Here is an 18,170-nt window from a genome sequence, read left to right on the forward strand (position 1 = left end):
AATCCCCCTGTTCTGATTAATAATCAAGTGCAGGGTCACACCTGAGAACTACACAGGGCTGTGTTCTTGGATCAAGGCAGTTAATGAAGCACTTTCTTGTTCATGCTCTGCAGCCACAGATTTTCAGTCTGGAATTAAAACCAGCAACCCTCTGAGTAAAAACGACTGTACTGCCTCAGTGTCCAGTGGGGGCAGCATTAACAGAAATCAGTCTTTACTCACATCTAAGAAAAGATGCAGGACTCTTCACGTCAAATGAAAATTTGATGTTCAGTTTGGATTCTGTTTGGTGTTATGAAGCAGCTCTAGAGTGATGAAGCAGCATAAAACTCCAGTCCCCCTAACAGGCTGGGATATATGTATTATGGAACATCTGAGTGAAACGAGTTCAGTAGCACTAATCAGCCCCCATGAGAGGAGTCAATAGGACTCTTTCTGTCTGTGCCCAACATTCACAGGTTTAATGTTGAGTTTTATTAACGTGGCCAACTGCTGCCACAGCACTGAAAGCCAGAAAATCTTTCTGGGATACAGAATACAAAACATGGGCACTGAAAAATAACACCACAGATCAAAACATTTATTATTTTATTTATTTGTTTATTGGACAGGGACAATGCACAGCTTCTTAGTTGTACCAGAGTTAGCTATAAGCTAATTTTCATCTGTAGTCCCTGGGCAGGAGACAGAGAACGACATATCTGCCAAGAACTGCAGTATAGCAGGCTGAATATATGCAAGATGAGAAAGTGACTAGTAACTTCCTGGAGTCTGGTGCACAACCCCCTGTAAATTGACATATTCTGTTTTTTACACTTTGGTTTTTGTATGTAAAACGTTAAATACTCAAGCAGGTAAAACCAAAAAACATACCCCCCCCAGCTAACATTAACATGATGTCAGGCTGAATGAATAAAGTGGAACAAAATGGCAATTCAGTTAGAGTATCAGGCTAGACACTGATATCATTGTCAGTACAAAATCAATTCTGCCTCCTGAATGTGGTACAGACAGTTTCTCTGCTGTCCTCTCTTAGCATAGAAAGCACAGCAAACAGATAACTGTCAGCTAGATCAAATACACTGTACACAGAAGATTCCTGTGTAAACCTAATGTCTATAGGATGATTACATTACTTCTGTGCACTTTTCCTTCCCAATTACTTGCAACAAGCATATATAAAAATAATAAGCATATGTACTTGGATCGTTCTCCTTGCAGAAATGGGATGTTTTTAAACTCGGGGAAAAGTCATATAGGGTAGAGGACAGGGTAAAGCCAGGTGTAGCAAGCATATGACTTTGTCACCAGAGGCTGGAGTATGCGTCCCATGTCCCAGGGGTAGTTAGGTTTAGCATAATAAAACACTTGATTAAAGATAGGAAAAGGTTGCAGTCTCGGTTAAATGTTGAAAAAGCACTGACTTGACGCTCAAGACAGGACATGCTAATTTGAATGACACAATGTTTAGGAGACAGGGTTGCAACTTTTCAAGGGTATGATTGGAAGTCTGTGACTGGAAGTGGCTGATTAATAATTTTTTCCTCCAGATAATATCTGGGCCAGCTTTAAGGTTGTGGGTGTGAAGACAGATGTGACCTCCTCAATTCATTGGCCAGCTCAAATCTACTGTCCCACAGTAACATGGGTACCCTGTGTTTGCTAAAGGTCTGAGCTCAGAGTTTCACCAGCGAGCAGAACTTTCCATCGATGTCATTTCTCGGCCAACTTCCTCCTGTATCTGTCTCGCTCCGGTGGCGTTGGCAGTGGAGGAGAGGAGCGCTGAGCTGGGAGCGAAGAATAAGTCTTGAAGTGATAACAGAGCCGGAGATAAAACAGACAGAGAAAACACACACACAATGAGCTGCAGCATGTTCAGACGGATGTGTTCGAGAGCTATTAGAGCCTGTCACAGTTGGCTTGTCACGGATCTGGTACACACACACACACACACACGTCCCAGCACCTTGCACAATCCTAATTCTCACAAGTGTACACACACTAGCTCATACACTCCTCACTGTGGCAATCATGCACAGACACACACGCTCTCACTCACACACACAGACACGTGTCTGCCTGCCTTCTCTGGGAATCAAAGACTGCGGCAGCAGGTATTTTCAACGTGCAGACTTGAGCAATTTTCAAAGATAAGAGCAGCTGAGTGGCTCCTCCGCCATCTGGGTGGTGTGTGTGTGTGTCTGTGTGTGTGAGAGTGTGTGAGAGAGAAAGACACCACAGACCAAATACTTTTCGCTCTGCAAATGTCATCCAGCATTGTGGAGGAGGGACACCTGTGGCCAGGTGGGCTGCATAAAGGGTGACTACAAGCAAAAAGACTACTGCATAACTTTTTATTCAGAATTTTTGGAAGGCACCATTAACATGAGAAAGCCTTTATCTCTGCAGCAGGTGTACACAGATTTTGAAGGAGAGTGTGATTTGGCAACACAAAATGGCAACAAAAAAATAGATGGAAGAAAATAATGTTATTCCTGAAACCCTGTACTATGTAGGCTATGGTTAATGAGTATAATATGTTTGAGACTAATTGAGTTAAGATAACAATTTGCCTCCTGTGCATCTTCTGCATTCCACCCGCCACTTAAAAGTATTGCTACTGTAATGTGATTTCCTAATGTAATATGAAGTTAGTAGTCAGCTCAATCTTTAAAAAGCTGTCGGCAACCAGTTATACACACACTTATGTAGGCCAGGAATAAAACTCAAAACTGTTCCATTAGGGTACAAAACTGTGTACCACACCAAAAGTTTGCGCTGAGTGCATCGTGACATTCACACACCTGATTTAAATCATGGGCCTTTTTTACACGTCATGTCTCTCATCCAGATAAAAGGAGGGGGTGGTTGACAGGTTTGTTAATACAAGGTATGAATTCAATACAATAAACTGGAGAGTTATGCAAAAGTATGCACACGTTGTGTGTCATCAAGGCTTAATTCTGTCAGTGAGAAATATGCAGTGCTGCATTAATTATGTGGTTTTTGGCAACAAAAGCATATCACATATCATATTTGGGCATTTGTACTCCAGGCCAGTAGGGGTCAACACCACAGTTATGGAGGTGGCTTTCACTATTATGTAATATAATGCACCTGTGCGCTTAGTGTTGAGTGTGTTTGGATGGTAGAATAATAAGTTCTTATAAGGTCTTGCAAATAATAAGTTCTTACAAACTCAAACAGGATTGCAAGATGAAGGAAATTGAAGAACGGAAGGTATTCGGGAAGTCTTTTGATTGAACAGGAAATAATTTGCCTCAGGTTAGTGTTTCTCGTAAAGAACAAACTCTGGTCCATTTACCACTGTGCCAGTTGGGTAGCTTAGCTGCTAAACATTTGGACAGTTTGTTGCCAAATTGGCACCACAATAACATGACTATATAAATGAAACCCCGGGGCTCAATGTTTGAGAAGTTTGAGTGAGAATAGAAAGTCAAAGGTCAGAGGTCACTATGTTCTGTCAATATTTATGTGATTTTAGACAGAAGTGCGAGGAAAAGGAACTGGAATGTTAGATTTTCTGATGAAAGTATTTTTCGAGAAATGTCCCTGTGGTGCCTCAGAACATCCCAGCTCAGTTAATTCACCCTGACCAAATTTTTAACAAATGGAAAGAAACATATCAAACCTATTGGAATGAAGTGACATACCCAACATACCCAAGTACATTTAGAAAACTTTTTTGGCTACCGTACATACTTATCATCAACCGGTAAATCCACTTTGTACTTTACACTTATTTTAATTTTATACTTATATCCACTTAGTACTTAATTTATCTTACCTGTATTATAGTGTATTATATTCTGATTTGCTTAAAGCTTCTATCCCTGTGTGCACTGACGTGATAGTGAGCTGCTGTAACAAAAGAGTTTCCCCTCTGGGATCAATAAAGTATTTCTGATTCTGATGTACTAGCTCCATTCGGATAGGATACCAGGACAGGTTGGGTGATTTTCATATTACATGCACTTGCCAGTAATTTCATTTCTGCCTGGAGCACATACGCTTGTGTGACTTTTCTTCCCCTATCCCAGTAATAATTACAGCCCCAATTACCTACCTTTTTTGGCTCACTTGTTGGTCCTTCCATAATCTAAAAGTCCTCCAAACAAAACGACAAAATACATTGTTTGTCATTATGGGGCTAGTACAGAGAAGAGCCTTGACTGAGATGAACGAACATAAGGTCCAAGGAGTGATGGTGCGAGGAATGAGGAATGAGTTTGGGTGTTACAACAGCTTGGAGGTATGAAGGAACAGTTCCCTTCACTGCCCTGCAGGCCAGCACCAGGGTCATGAACCGGATCCGAGCTGCAGCAGGGAACCTCTGTAGTGAACAGAGAGATGGGGTGCTGTGTGAAAAGCTTTGGGAGGTTGAACACCAGACAGGAAGCAGCCTTATGGATTAGTTGTAGACGGGTGGTGGCAGACGCAGGTGCCCCAGAAGGAAGAAGTTGCAGTTGTCCAGGGGTGGAGATAACAAGTGACTGGATAAGCACCTGGGCCACCTCCCAAGTGAGAATGGGACAAATCCTCCTGATGTTGTACAGGAGGAATCTACAGCGGGCTACTGCTACTGCAAATGTCTCCTGAGAATGAGTATCCTTGTATACAGAACCAGCGCCTGTAATTTGCCAATGGCTAAAATGCTGTTCGGGTTTAAGGGCAGAGCAAATATTTGAATACCTACCTCCCCCTGTAATATTAATCCCATCCGAATAGTCCTCAAAATTGTAAACCTTGTACAAACTGCTTTGGCAGTACTGTACTAATTATGGTCATTATGCCATTAAAGCAATTTTGAATTAGTGACAAAATGATAGAGGCAGAATGATGAAAACTGAGAGTGAGAAAGTGTGATAGAAAATGATAGTGATGAGTGAGAGTCCAGTCATCAGCATTTCAGATTCGCTCCTCCATGAGAAATCCAACCATCCATAATGCATCACATGTTTCCTAGCAACAGTCGGGAACGTAGCAACAGGATCTTAGCAACAGCAACAAACTGCCGCCTCCTCGTTTGCCGGCCAATGGGGGAGCGGTGTGTCCGATGCACGGCAGCCAATCAGGAGGAGCGGGGCCGGTAAGAGAGTGAAGTGGGTGTGTTTCCTCGCACAGCTGATTGGGCACACACACAGAGAACACATGAATATACAAACAGGACACACACATTGTCAAACACACACGTAGGCACTCACTGAGCACAAGTCAGAAAATACACACACACAGTGTGGATGTTTAGGACACACACACACAGTCAGGTTAACCACATACACTAGCAGGTGTAGGACACACTCAAATTCCTGGATCCTCTGCTGATGGTTCTGCTGATGAAGAAATGTGTTGCTCAAACGCAATAGTATGTGTTTTCAACTGGTCAGGATGTGTTTTTAAAGGGTCCGTTCACCCAAATTACAAAAGATCAATATACTTACTTAACTTTAACAGTATGCATTCATGCAGATAGTTTTGGTTTTATTTGCCCAGGTTTAACATCTGTTAGTGTTTTTCCTCCAAATTAGCTCTGGTTCTAGCTTCCGGTTCCATTCAAGATTTTTGGAACCTTGGTGCTATGTAGTGAACCAGCCTGCGTTTCCACCAGTTTTGAGTGGAACCACTGTAATTAAGGATGTGTCAAGAGAGGGCGTTGCACAATGCACGACAACCTGTAGAATATGACACACCCACTTCGGTTCGCAAGTTATTTTTTGGTTCCAGCTGGGAACCAACTTTTCGGTTCCGAACAAATTTATATTTGGGCGAAATGCTCCGAACGGTTCGGTTAGTTAATTAGGTGCATGAACCAGAACGGAGCCGCTTTCGTGCTGGTGGAAAAGGCCTCTGTGTCTGAGATTTCTGCTTTCACCCAAAACAATGGCAGTGAATGGAATTTCAGTTGTGGTGCTCAAACCATTAAATCAACATGTTTTTTTGACAACAGTTTTCATAAGTACAAATGAAAACTGTTGACGTGAGGTCTGTGTATTATGGAATTGGGCCATTGTTTCCAGAAAATAATGAGATGACACCACTCAATTTATTAAATGTAATTTCTTTCAAAGCTCTGAGCACGACATATAAAATTCCAACAGTCAGACAATCCTTTGATTTCTTTATGGTATACAAATTAACTCTCGTACCATAACCAGATTTCAATTATCAAGTTTCAAGAGTTTTCATACAGATATAAATGGAAACCAATCGCTGCGTGGAATACTTGCAATAAATAATAATAAACTTTATTATACAGCATTTTTCAAAACAAAGTTACAAAGTGCTTTACATGGTAAAACCAGGAGCAAAAACAATTCGGGACTGAAATGAAATAAAATCAGGCAATTAAAAAATAAAATCGAAATAAAATACCCAAAAGTAATATAAAAAGCAGAACATTTAAATAAAAAAACAAGACACATTGAAAGTTAAATTGTGTGCTTGCATAAATAAAAGCTTCTCTTTTTAAAGATACGTTTTGAGAAGTGATTTAAAAGATGTCACTGATTCTGCAAGTCTCAGATCTTCAGGGGCCCTGACTGCAAAAGCCCGGTCACCTTTAGTCTTGAGCCGGGACTGACGAACAGCCAGAAGAGCCCTGTCTGAGGACCTGAGACTGCTCTCTGGCTCATAGGGGAGCAGCAAGACAGCAATATAACTGGGAACTAAACCATGGACTGCTTTAAGGTGATGAGTAAAATCTTAAAATCAACTCTCAAACTGACTGGTAACCAGTGAAGAGAGGCAAAGCAGTGGTATGATCTTGTCTCCTGGTATTTGTTAAAAGCACACACACACACACACTCCACTGTCCATCTCACAGAAGTACTGCATGGTTTAAAAAGGCTTGCCTCCTATCTGTTATCTCTCTGTTGTTCTTTCGGCTATAGCTAGTATCAGCCCTCCATTCTGAGGAGACTCTATACACCCCAGGGCAAAAAAAGTAGGAGAAAAAAAGCTCCATCTTTAACTTTAAATGAGCTGTAATGGCGTCTGGGGCCCTTTTCCCAGATTCAATATGGCCTCGCATCCTGCAGACACACAGGGGCTTTTCAGTTCCCGGGGCCAAAGGTGTGAGTTTTATCTGGAGATTCATTCCCTGAGCTTAAATGGAAGAATGAAAAGTGAGGCTTAACCCACCTGCCTTTTTGTGAGCTTGACGCAGCTCATTCTTAATTCAGTGCCAGGCAATCTTCAAATCAAGAGAGGAGGAAGGGTGCTTTTCAATCAAGATGGCTTCCCCATTGTCGGGATAAGCAGAGGTTGTTTGTAATGTGAATTACCAACTTGATGTGTATGGTTATGAAAATTGAGGGAATCATTTCTTATTTGCAGAGTCAGTGGCATCTTTCAAATCACTTCTCAAAACGTATCTATTAAAAAAAGCTTTTAATTAATGCTTGCACATCGGGGGGTTCAACTTGTCATCTGTTTTATTATTATTATTATTATTGTTTTTGCTATATTATTATTGTGTATTGCATTCCATTTTATGTGTATATTTTAATCCTGAAATGTTTCATCTAAACCATTTAAAGTGCTTTGTTTTGAAAAGTAATGTATAAATTAAATGTATTATTGTGATGTTGTTGTTGTTATTGTTATTGTTATTGTTATTATTATTATTATTATTATCATTATTATTATTATTGTGTATTGTATTCGATTTTATTTCCTCTTGGATTATGACATTGTCTCAGTTAGAATTACTACAAACACAAAGAACAGTAAATATTAAGCAGTTCATCTTGATTATGACCTCTGGACGTCCTGCTGCAGGAGGAGGGCAAGGTGGTCATGTAGCATCAATACTATTAAATGCACTTTCTAACTTTGTTAAAGGAATAGTCCACTGAAAATCAATCTTTTCAGTATCAAATACCCCCTGGAAGCTTGTAAGGTAGTTCTGAAAAGTTTGTAGAGGCTCCTTCATGGAGGACAGCAGCTATAGTTAGTTTGAACTCACAGCCATTACAATGAGCTTCAGTGGCGACCTCAAATCACAGCAAAAAAGTGTCAAATCATCCGTTGAAATTTCTTAAACAGCTGCTACAGCATAATCCACTTTTCTACAATTGATTGGTACTGTGTGTTCAGTACATTTAAAATGGTTGTCACTACTTCCAACAGCTTTTCAGAGCTGTGCGAAGGCAATAAAGTGACATGGATGTAGGAAATGTAGCTACATTGTGGAGTGTCTGGGACATATTGAACATACAGATCAAAAGTGGAGAGTTATGCAACAGGAGTGGCATGTGATGTTTTTGTGAACATGTTTAAGCTTTTTGATGCAGTGAATCTGGGCTTGCCATTGGAATCCAACTTTTGTGAATCCAAAAACTGCTCTTGACCTTGAACAGTGGCAAAGAAGTTACAAGCAGACTTACAAGTAGGGCAGAAACAATTAATCAGTTAATCAATTAGTCAACTGAAAAAAATCCAAATTTAATCAGTAGTAATGTTGGTGATTGATTAATCATTTCAGCCATTTATCAATGATACATGTAAAACATTCAGTAATGCAGCTTCTCAAATGTGAGGATTTGTTGCTTTATCTAAACTAAACAAATAATCCATCAATTGCAAAACAACTAGTAATAATCAACAAATGAATCACTAATGAACATAATAATTAGTGGCAGTCCTGCTAAGTGGCAAATACATCATCTATCCACTGTTTAAAATCAGAGGAGAGTGTTTTTCAGCGGATGAAGGGGTTGAGCTAAATGCCTCTTCAAGCATATGCATATGTTTTATTATTTTAAATTGGGTTTGCATGCGTGTAGCCATATATGCTCTGTGCATGTGGGCAGACACCATTAACGCGTGACAAGTAGAAAAGCACCGCACTCATTTAGATTTTATTTTATTATTTACGCCATAGCATGTTTATTATCCTGTATTTTATCCTTTAGTTACCATACATTGTTGTTTTTATTGTTAGCTATTTTGTTTGCAAGTTTTTGTTTTACATCTCAACACCAATTTAAATGAGGATACCTTCTCAATGGTCCTTCGAGTTAAACCAGCCAGAAAGTTGGCGGGTCCCTCGACAGGTGATCTCCCACAGTGCATCTGTGGAAAAAATCTGACTCTCTGCGTCACTGTGGGGTAACATGAGGGAAAGTGAATCACCCACTTGCTGTTGACATAACACACAATCATCCAGGATCGCATTCGGACTTGTGGATATTTAATATTTAAACCTTTTCTCTCACCAAGTTGATTTAAATCTGAATTGCAAATACACCTCAGGTCACCAATGGCTGCTATGCCATTTCAAAGAGATTCTGTGTTGTCTGGATATGATTTTCGGAGGGGAGAGAGGTGAAACAAATGACAAGTGTAATGAAAGCCTGTCTGGGCCACATGATGACCGGTGAAGGAAAACACATTCCTAAGAGAGAAAAGGCGGTGAATTCCTCTCCCTGTTTTATATATAGAATAGGTTCTATTTGTTTCTGTGTTGACCAAATGTAAGTGGATGAGTAAATCACATTGTAGAATGCCAGCAAAAATATATCTGACAAGACACAATCCTGAAAAGCTTAAAACAAAAAAAAGCACTGTTTGTATTTTGTATTCATACTTTTTTTTTTTTAAGTCTTCAGAAGTAAGAAGGTGATGGAAATGCACCAGTTTGAATGAAATCGGCCTGGCTGATGTATTAAAAATAATTTTAAGAATAAGAGTAATAAAATAGGGGGAAAGTATTTTTTTGTGTTTCAGTTAGTTGAGGTCAAAAGTATGGATCGAGAGAAACACAAAAGATCTTGAAGCATTGAGTTATACGTTTACTTTTACTGTCAATAGTTTTTGTGAAATTAAAACCAGCCTCCTGTTCTACATATTTTTAGTGTGTTTTTTATGATCTTTTTAACTTATGTAAAGTGTACCTTGAAAAGCACTCTATAAATAAAATGTATTATTATTAACAATTTTCTGGGGGAAGATCCCCAGATACCCTGGTTAGGTTTGGTCTCCCGATTTTATAATAATAATAAACTTTATTTATACAGCACTTTTCAAAATCAAAATCACAAAGTACTTTACATGGTTGAGTCAGGGTTAAAACATTTCAGGACTGAGGCAAATAAAATCAGGCATTTAAAAAATACAGCAATACAATGAAATAAAATAAAATGTAATAAAATAAAACCCCCAACAATAAATAGACTTACTATTAATAAAACCGATACAATATGTTGGCAATAAAACAGAGCACTAGATTTAATAAAAGGCATTTTTGAAAAAATACGTTTTGAGAAGTGATTTAAAAGATGTCACTGATTCAGCAAGCCTCAGATCCTCCAGAGTTCCAGAGCTGAGGGGCCCTGACTGCAAAAGCCCGGTCACCTTTAGTTTTGAGCCGGGACTCAGATACAGCCAGCAGAGCCCTGCCTGAGGACCTGACTCATAGGGGAGCAGCAGTTAAGCAATGTAGCTAGGAGCAGAACCATGAAATGCTTTAAAGGTGATCAGTATTATCTTAAAATCAATTCTAAAACTAACTGGTAACCAATGAAGAGAAGCTAAAACAGGTCTGATATGGTCATGTCTTCTAGTGCTTGTTAAAAGCCGTTTTGTACCAGCTGAAGGCACAAGGTTTTTTGGCTCAAACCTGAATACACTGAATTACAATAGTCTAACCAAGAAGACATAAAAGCATGAATGACCTTCTCAAGATCAGGTCGAGAGAGAAAAGACCTGATCTTTGAGATGCTTTTCAATTGATAAAACATGATCAAACATTTGTAATTTGCTTTTCAAATGAAAGTTCACTGTGAAATATCACACCCAGGTTTCTGGCTGTGGGTTTGACATTTGAAGACAGGGATCCAAGATGTTTCTGTAAAATCGCGATGGACTTTGGCCCTGAAGATAATTATTTCAGACTTATTTTCTTTTAGCTGGAGAAGGTTTTGGGACATCCAGCACTTGATTTCTGACAGACAGCATAGAAGAAGCCTTCATCACTGTTTTTTAATGGCGCATAAATTTGTGTGTCAACTGCAACAATGGTACTGGATTTTGTGATTAGTTATGATCTGTCCCAGTGGCAGCATGTATATACAGAACAACAAGGAGCCAAGGATGGACCCTTGGGGAACACCACAGGTCAGAGGGGCCACAAAAGAGGAGGCATTACACATGACCACTGAGAAAGTCCAATTAGATATATAGGATGTGAACCATTTTAGAGCAGTGTCCCTGACGCCAACCCACTGTTCAAGGCGGTCCAGTAGGATGGAGTGATCGACAGTGTCAAATGCAGAGCTCAAATCGAGAAGAATTAAAATGGCCTGAAAGTCATTTATCGAGGCAGAAGGTTTGCAGTGTGGCAAAGAAGGGTCACCGGTGGCATGACCAATCTGGAGTTTAATTTCATTGATTTTAGTTGTGAAGAAGGATAAAAACTGCTCGTTGGGGTGGCTTCAGTTAGTTGGATAGAAGGAGGGTTAATTACGGATTCAATGGTTTTGAAAAGAATTCTGGGGTTATGACGGTTTGTTGTAATGATGTTAGAGAAATAGGAGGACCTGGCTTCTTTGACTGATTTCTGATAAATAGACATTAGTTTAAACTTTTATATGAAACCATTTACACTCTGCTTGTCTGCATTTCCTCTTTATTTCTCTGGTGCTGTTATTAATCCGTGGCGTGCTGTGAGTTGTTTTGACTTTCCGGATTTTTACAGGTGTAACGGAGTCAAGTACAGCTTTTAACTTAGCGTTGAAGTTATTTAGTAATTCTTCTGTAGACATATTAGGTTTTTGTTTATTGATATGTATAGATGTAGGGTGAAGGCCTTATGAAATCTGTCAGCAGAGTTAGTATTGAGAACACGAGAAAAAACATAGGTTGCATGTTGGTTTTGGGGTTTTGTCCTGTTATTTCCTGTTTTATTTTGTAATATTCTCCCTCCCTCTTGTGTCTTTAAACTTTTCTTCCTGTCATTAATTTCTTTGAGTGTTTTCACCTGTGTCATTGGTTTCACCTGTGTCTCGTTGTCTCCCTCACCTAAGTGTATTTAAGTCTGTGTCCTTCCTTTGTTCTTTGTCAGTTTGTCCCGATTGCTATGTTCTTTTGGGCTTGTCTGATGTTTGGACTTATATCTGCCTGTTACCTGTTTGGTACCTACCTGCCTGTCAACCGGTCTGCCTACCTGTACCTGCCAGTAAGCTCTATTAAATCACTTAAATCATTGTGCTGCCTCCTCTGTCTGCATTTGGGTCCTTTCCTGTTCTCTGTTTGCCAACATTGTAACAGAGGGACAACACTGTCAAGACTGAAACCAGAGGATAGAACAATGTCCAGGGTGTGTCCCTTTAGGTGTGTGGGACCGAATGAGATTAAAGGAATGCACAATGTCTATAAAATCCATAGTAAAAGAGGAACCAGAGAGGCAGCGTACATGTATGTTAAAATCACCTAAAATCAAGAATCTGTCAAAAGGATCAGAGAATTCCTGAATAAAACCAGAGTTAGATTTTGGGGGTCTGTAGATTAAAACACAAAGTAGGGGGGTCTTGCCATTAATCATATAACCAACTGATACAAATGTTCAAGTTTCCAAGTGAGGACAGGGCACATTTAAAATTCTCTCTGTGAACCACAGCCAGTCCACCTCCCCAACCTGAAAGCCTAGGCTGCTGACAATAATTATAACCTGTACGACAAGCTTCATTCAGCACAACACAGTCACCTGGACTTAACCACGTCTCAGTAAGCAGAAGGAAATCGAACTGCTTGGATGCAATGAATGCTTTAGGCTATGATGTCTGGAGGTTGGCGAGTATGCTGATCACCCATACTTATTCATCATTGACCATGATTACTGACTTGGCTTTTCATCTATACATGCTTTAAGACTGAGGAGTGATGACCCCAACCCCTGTGGGTAATGTCACAGAACTCATAAAATGCACCGACTTCACCAATACCGAATCTCACTCCAAACTAAGCTGAAAAGTTGGCAGCCCTGGTAACCACTGGCTGTCTTTAGAGATAAGGTGAGGGGTGTGGACATCTGGAAGGAGTTCGGAATAGAAATACTGCACCTTTTGTGTTGTAAGGAAGAAAGTTATTGTTAAGTGTTGAATTGATTCAATCTAACCTAATATGGATGCCCCGTGGAAGTATTGCAGGCACATCCAACTGGGAGAAGACCCTGGGCAGACACAGACAACACTGGAGTGTTTACATGTCCCATCTGGCCTGAGAATGCTACAAAATCATCCTAAAGGGGTGGATGTCTGGGCTACCTGACACTGTGACTTGGACCTGAATAATTGGCGGAAATTGAATGGATGGATGACACTCCATTTACCACCAACAATTTTGTAAGTGTTGGTGTCCATTTTCTAAATACCCACACAGTCCACATAATTTCAAATTCTGCAACTAGTTTGCCTGTCACTCCTCCTGTTTTCTACCCAAATCCAGTGTGGGCGGCCAGGGCGAGAAGTGCAAATCAAATTTATTTTTTTTTTTTTTTACATGTTGTCAAAATAAGTGTTGCTTGGTGGCTGGTTGTATGCTGAAATAAAGAGTAGACCTGTTAGTGAGTAAACACCAAACTTCCTGTCTCTCTCTTCTCCCACTCGTCCTTCCTCAAATCCCCTCATATCTCGCACCGTTACACCTTTTACAACACTCATCTTCCACTTTCGCCACATCAATTTTACTCTTCCTTCTAAATAATCTCCCCTTTCTTGTCTCACACCTCTCCATCTCTCTATTGATGCTATTCCTTCTTTCCTCCTCTGTCTGTCTCTCCCCACTCACACACACTGCCTCCCAGCTCTCTCCCAGGATTTTTCTCTCCATCGCTGCTCAGATTAATCAGCAGCTTCCTGTCAGTGTCTCAGTTTTCCCCTAGTTAGCTGGCCTCCAAATCAGACAGTGTTAGACACTGTCCTGTTTTCTGCCTGTCTGACTCTCTCTCTCTGACTGTGTGAACATCAGTCTGCCTGCTCTGTCTGTCTGTCTGTCTGTTTTATCCCAATTGGCCATAAGGTGTCACTGCAATTCTTTTGTATTTACTTGTATTACATGTCCAAGCGTGGCTAGATGGAGACAGGATGTCTTCTTTTTAGTATGTGCAGTACAACATAACCAACATACTGTAAATCCTAATCTACAAGGCCATGACAATATTTAGTCTTATTTTGAAAGGTTATTGCAGAGACCAGTATTTGGTGTGGATGTGAGGTGCTGGTTAAACTCGTAGTTAGTTTTTAGTTTGAACTGTTATGGAAAAGTTCTTTTAAGAAAAATATTGTAGGTTGATTCTTTTATGTTTGGCTCGATTACAACTGTGGCCTTTTTATTATGAGATCTCATGACTCACAAGCAGCTTTTTTACTGACCACGCTTAGCTTCCTTAAAGGATAAGGCTGGCGATATTGTATATTTCCTGTTATGTCAACAAATCAATCAAATCAGTGAATCAATGTGTACATTATCTAGCGTTCACATCAGAGAGGTTTGTCTAGCAGCTAAGCGCCATTGTGATAAATGTTTCCATCATCTTGCACTTTGGTACAAATAAAAGGCTAAACTTAACAGAAAAGCATTTTAAGCTAACTGGTTTAGGCGCTGTGATGTGTGCTCTCCTCCTTATCTTTGTCTGCATTTGTCCAACCATGTTCAGTCAGGGTCTCTATTGTCTGCCTGCCTGCCTGTCTGTTTGCAGTGAGTCAGCATGTCGGTGGAGAGTCACCTTAATTTAGTCCGGAGGGAAACTGTGTCTGCTGCTGAACAACTGTCTCTCACATCCAGCCTTGAGTTTCATTTGGAGGAATTGCCTGCATGTTGACAACCATGTATACAGACAAACACACGCACATAAACACAAATACACATACAGGTACAATTTGTGTGCCACTAGAGGTAAATATTAGCTTAAAAAATGAACTGCATTGAAATGATTCGAGTGAGCAAAGTGATTCATAATTTCCACCCAGAGGGCTCAGTATGCTTTAAACAAACTGCTTGTCGAATCATGTAACGGTGTCTGAACCCCACACACACACACACACACACACACACACAGACAAAACCAACAAGCATGCCCACTTGATGCAGTGATTGGCCAGGTGTGTGGAGGTGACAAAGTCTCTCTCAAGCTCTATTGTCTCATTGCTCTTTTGCCCATCCTGTCTCACCCTTCTCTACGATTGCAGGGTCTTCACCCTCCTTCAAATGTGTGGTCATTTGGAACAGGTATTAACACCTTTCCCCTTTAGACACAGTCGGACAACACTTCGTACAAAGTATTTCTTTTAAAACCTTAAATGCATTGTTATTACATCCTATAGGAGTCAACTACAATAAAATTAAAAGTTAATATTATACTATGAAAAAGTCACATGGAGTTTTAAACACACGTTTCTACTTTGTCTTCCTTACTCTGTTTTCCCTCCCTCTCCTCTTCCTTGCTGCCCCCCCCCTTATTCAATTTGGTATCACATTAAGTCTCTGGAGAAGAAAGTTAATTACTCAACATTTTGAATTATGAATTGCGATACAGTTTAGTAACATATTGCCTAATTTCTCACCGCAGACTGAAGCTGCGATGAGATTTTTCAGTTGCTTTGCAGGTATCAAAGGTGCCATGTTCAGTGAGATCTTTTATATGACTTGAATTTTATATTAACTTGATATCATCTTTTGTGAAAGCCCAAAAGACAGATGAAGGGCTTCATTCCAAAATGCAATATTATATGAATTAATAATGGGAAAAAATTTGCTATCTGAAATTCCTCCGTCAATATTTCTCACTTAGCAGTAAGCCAATAATATGGCTGTCTTTAATGGCAGTTGTTCTAAGACTTATAAGAGTAGAGGGTTTTTTTTCATAACAATACAGTCCACCAGGGATAAGCCACTAATAAAATAGTAAAAGTTTATGAAATATCACACGATAAAAGCCAAGTTATGGTCTCTTCTTTATTTTAAACATTATCTTAAATTCAGATGTGAAAATGAACAACAAATTGTAATTGTAATATAATGCTGATGAAATATCTAAATCTGAAAGAAGAATTGTACTATGATTACATGCTATCAATATTTTTATTATACCAAGTGTGATTTTATTTTTTTTAGGTGACGGAATGAAAACCACGGCCTTACATGTCAAAGTGAGACACTTAATACATCCAACCATCCATACCTGCCTCCTTCTGAGAGAGAACAGCCAATATTTGCACGACCACAAGAGGTCATTCATCAGGAAAACCAAGCAGTAGGTCGTTTAAGCATTGGAACAAACAACTGATGCTGTAATTTTTTATTTTTCACAGAACATAATGTCAACAGCTTTAAATAGTTTCTTCAGTCGGCCATAGTTCCAATAAAAACGGACAGCGAGGTCCATGGATTATCCAGAGTAATGTGAAATTTTCAAATGTAATTCCCGACTCACCTCCACTGTATTCGGGTGCAGGTGGAAATCTTTAGGTGACCCAACCCTTTAAGGTTAGAGTTTTAGTTGAGAATCCAATCATGTTTTGCTCTTCATGCTTACAATTTAATGTTTAATGACAACATACTGCCTGGTTTAGACCACACCAACGGCCTGTGGTACTCACAGTCCACATTCAATTTGTACATATTATTCTAAAGACGTACACGACTTTTAGTACATATAAGTACGGATTTGTGTGGAGATCAGACTCTCCATTTACACACCATACTGTTCCTGACCTCCCCTCCCTCCCCCCCTCTCTCCCCCAGTCATTTACATTTATATTGAATTAGAAGCCGTGGTGGAGAGCGAGTGGAGGCAGCCGAGACTGATTATAATGGGAGATTACGGGCCGACTGCACCACCATTATGTCGTGTAATTGCAAAGAGAGAGAGAGAGAGAGAGAGAGAGAGAGAGTGAGAAAGGAGGATGGGGCACTTGGACGCCCAGATGTCAGGATCTATTTCATTTAGGGAAATAATGTCTCTCTGCTCCTCTCCACCTGTTCTACCTGTAAATATTATAGAGAGCTGAGCTATCCCCTCTTTTGCGCCCATTTTTATGGGTCACAATTTATTGGAGACAAATATCAAACAAGGCATTAAGGAGGATGTGTGGGTCCCCATCAGGTGATTTACCGCCACGTCTCGATCCACTTTATGGCTTCATTTGACTGCATCGATCCGGTGCATGTAAGATTACTGGCCATGCACTCAGGAAAAGAACTAATGGGTTAATGTAAAACCTTTTGGAAAAGATCATCCTTTGTGTTTCCCCTTATTAAGTACTTTAGGTGATAGATTTTAGAGGCAGTGACTAGTAATTCCTGTATTATAGGCATAGTAATAGCCAGGGACGTATTGGTAAATTAAAAGGACATTACGGGGAACACAAATCAAATATGTATTCATATAAGCATTTAATTCACAATGAAATGAAAAATTACTTTTAAAATAATTGTAACTATTTTTTAATGGCATGCAACCCAACCATTAAAACAGATTCATGAACAATCGCTCCCCAGAAACTCTCTCATCATATCAAAGTGAACTAAACTCAGCTTTATTTATGTACCTGTAGCACCAGTTGATCCAAAGTGCTTTACAACACAAAGATAAAGAGAGTTTTTAGGGGACCATTTAGTCCTGGATTGGGACAGGCAGGAGGCTTTGGTGAGAGGATTTCAGGTCCCTGACATGTAGTATGGGGACAAGAATTCCAGCATGTATGCACGGGCAAGACCATTTAGTGCTTTGTAGACTATAATAAACACAATTCTATAGTTAGTGGAGTGTGTTCCATTTTTTTGACCTTGTTAAAAGCCTTGCTTCAGCATTTTGAACTAGTTGGAGATGCTAAAATACTAAAAGAGCTGCAGTAATCAATGCAGGAGGATGTGAAGGCATGGATGACTTTGTCCAGGTCAGAGACACAGAGAACTGTTGGGAAATTGCATACAACGCAGAGTTGATTGACACTTGATATAACAAGCCAATTTATTTGTCAATTCAACGCTGAATCAAATATGACTTAAAGATTTTTTTTTTTTTTTTTTGCATGTGAATTCTCCAAAGGAGACATGAATAAAACCAATAAACTGCCTTCTGCTCCCTAGCTGACATCCGATTGGTTTACACTTTTGAATGATGCCTCATTACATTATGTCCTCAGCCA

General features: G+C 39.8%; 1 long non-coding RNA gene across 1 annotated transcript; it reads right to left on the bottom strand.

Annotated features, from left to right (window-relative positions):
- Positions 1 to 571: 571 nt before the first annotated feature.
- Positions 572 to 5,264, bottom strand: LOC122886637. Its single transcript, XR_006380399.1, has 2 exons — positions 4,088 to 5,264; positions 572 to 1,806 (listed from the first exon to the last, which is right to left on the bottom strand). It is a non-coding gene; the product is annotated as an uncharacterized LOC122886637 (long non-coding RNA).
- Between the last annotated feature and the right edge of the window lie 12,906 nt (positions 5,265 to 18,170).

The sequence above is a fragment of the Siniperca chuatsi genome, linkage group LG13, assembly GCF_020085105.1.
Source record: "Siniperca chuatsi isolate FFG_IHB_CAS linkage group LG13, ASM2008510v1, whole genome shotgun sequence".
Taxonomy (NCBI): Eukaryota; Metazoa; Chordata; class Actinopteri; order Centrarchiformes; family Sinipercidae; genus Siniperca; species Siniperca chuatsi.